Source organism: Symsagittifera roscoffensis, chromosome 9 (genome assembly GCF_963678635.1).
Source record: "Symsagittifera roscoffensis chromosome 9, txSymRosc1.1, whole genome shotgun sequence".
Taxonomy (NCBI): Eukaryota; Metazoa; Xenacoelomorpha; order Acoela; family Convolutidae; genus Symsagittifera; species Symsagittifera roscoffensis.
In genome coordinates, this window is record NC_087070.1 from 14,723,613 (window position 1) to 14,726,642 (window position 3,030).

A 3,030-nucleotide genomic window follows, 5' to 3' on the forward strand; every position below is an offset into this window, starting at 1 on the left:
GAACAATTGCAGAAATTAGATTGTCTAAAAGATTTAGATCTTTTTGAGACAATGTGCAAAGTTCTAAACATTCCGATGGAAGTGAAGAAGATATGGGCAAGAAAACGATTGATGCCATGGTTCAGAGCTAACATGACTGCATGGTTGTACGAGTATGCGAAAAAGCATATGTCGAAACATGGCAGAGTGTACAGTGAATATCAGCTGGACATTGGGGCAGGAGCTTTCAAGCGAGCTTTCGTGACCCATCGGAATGCAGTGACCACCGCTGTGAAAAGAATTTCCAGGACGAGCGAGCGTAGTGGAAATGAGAAGGCAGAGATGCTGAAAGAAGATTTGGAGAGAAACGTGACGTTGTGTCTCCACAACAGCTTCTGTAGAAACAGAGAATCAAACGTGGATCCCCTACCTTGCTGTAAACAGAGGGTGGAAGAGCAGAAGTGTTGGAGGACGGCTTCCAACAGCGTCAGGATAGTCAATGACGTGCTACAAGACACGGAAACCGAGAGTGCGGGGTCAGTGTCACAGGAGGAGGAAATGGAGCATTGACGAATGGTCGAGAAAACAAGAGGCAGCAAGAAAGAAAATTAGAAGAATTTAGAAGTTTTAGAACTTCTAAACGACGAAAAAAGAAGAGAACAAAGGGATGATGAAGAAAAGTTAAAACTCAGAATTGTTTTATGTGTGTGAAAAACTCAAGTGAGAAACCAAGCAACCAAGTTGTAATTGAAAACTGAAACATTTAAGTTGAGTTTGGAAATTGTTGCATTTATAAATTTGCATTTTGGTTTTAGTTGAAGTGGCTTTAGAGACACTCACTTATTATTTATTTAGAAAGGCTTGAGGGAAGAGTATATTTAAATATTCCAGCCTGCATGATTGTTTTTAATCACTTAGGAAGACTGATAACTTTGTGGTGACATGAAAAACTTGAGTAACTTCTTGAGGAGGGAGGTTGTTGCATTGTTCTTTCTAACCACAGAGTTTCTTAGTTTTAATACTCAGGACAATAGGCAAGCAAGATTTCCGAAGGGAAGGAGCATAGTAGGATAATTTTAGCTTGTTGGTTGGCAGGACTGTCCTGCAAGCCAACACCTTTTAAATCTAGGAGAAAAAGTTTCAATCGGGATATTGACACTGGAAGTCAGAAAATATGTTTTATCTTAAGTCATATCCTCAATGTGCAGATTAATGAAAGAATTTGAAGGCTATAGTGATGTAGTATGATGCCATTTATATTCTGCAGTGAGTCGATGTGACGTAGGTAAAAGTAATTTCGTGCATTTTGTAAATTCTGTTCGATGACACTGTAACCATTTAGAACATTGCGCGATTCAATGAGGACATTGACCGGACTGTCCGGGGAGTATGTGACATTCGACCAGAATGGCCAAAATGCAGTCTCTGCAGAATTCAGGATTTTAGCAGTGAACCTTCCGAATTGGCGATTTAGAACGGATAAGGACGTTATTTGAACGATTGGCCAAACGGTGAAGGCTAGAAGATTCTGGAATTCTAAATTTTAAATTTTCGAAGTAATGACGTAACATTTCTGAGAAATGTTAAAACGGCCATTTTGGCTAAAATAGTAGAAAGAAACAGAACAACTTTATCTGCGATTACGAACAGTACGAAAATCGAGACTAAAAAACAACAACGAACTACCGAACAGCAGAGGACGTTCCGAGTTGCAACTATTGTGCTGCTACAATAGTTGCAAGGCCGTTGCGAACAACGGTGAAGGGTAAAGACCAGCCCTCCGAGTTAGCGTGAACCTGAGGTTAAGGAGCTTGATTCGCCGGATTCAAGAATCCGGAAGGGTCTCGGGACGGGAACTTTTATGAACTTGTATTGAATTTTAGCATCCTGTCATGTCCTGACTTGAATTTAACTGATATTTTGATTAGTTTTGACAAGGATGAGGTGCTAGGAGTTGGGGGAAAGGGTTGATCCATCTTCGATGGAGATGATGATTTTTATCTACTGAACAAAAACAATAGTAATATGATAAGTAGTAGCCCTGTTTTTAGGAGTGACCTCGTGGTCTGGGGATACAGAGACCCAGCCATGAGCTCACTAATTTTGCATGTAATTCAGTTAATTTGAGCGTTCTGGTCGAAGCCGGAGAACAGTAGCGTTTTTGTCGGCCTGATGTAAGAAAGACCACCGAAAAGTACTGGCTTGGTAGAGACGGTGAAAAACATGCAAAGCTCTGTTTAGACGCTAGCCAGTCGTCTTAAGACTTAGTTTTGTTATCCGTCGATATGTATCTTCCGGGCGAATGTTACAGATATTGATTCTTTTACAAAATCAATATCAATATTGGTGTACTGCAAATTATTTATTGGTCAATCACGATAAGTACAGTCTCATTGTTTTCAAAGGCAATTTTCCTCGTCATGTGATGGTCGTCAACCAGGACGTAACTGCAAATGTAGTAAAAGACCTGCGTTTACTTGTCTCTGATGACTTGAACTGGATGTTACATATCCATAATAAGCTGCTGTCATGTAACAAGTCACTTCATTTTATCAAACGCTATTTTTCTTTCACTGTCTCTCAATCCAAAAAGCTCATGTTTGTTAACATGTGTATCAAGAGTATCATTTTTTATGCATCCCCTGTTTGGTTTCCTTCTTTATGTTCAAACCAAAAACCAATGTTTTAATCGAAACTGTCTGAAATGGGTAATTGGTTCAATGCCCTATAAAGACCAGTTAATTCTCACGAAAACTCTGTCTACATGTTACCATCTTATTTTCAACGATGTGTGATTATTCTGCAAAATGTTACATGGTCCTACAGAGCTGCCGTTTCCTGCGTATTACTTTTTTAAGGTGACCACAAGCCGGAAGTCCACCATCTTCTGCACAACTCAAACAGCAAAGAAGTGGCAGACTGAGAAGTTACTCTTTCATCGCGTTGAGAAACCCGTCAACGAGTTGATCCGTCTTGGTGTAGACATCGTCGCTCCTCTTGAGTCTTTCAAGAGAAGAGTCAAGGAACTTCTTCTAGAGAAAACTGTGTCAA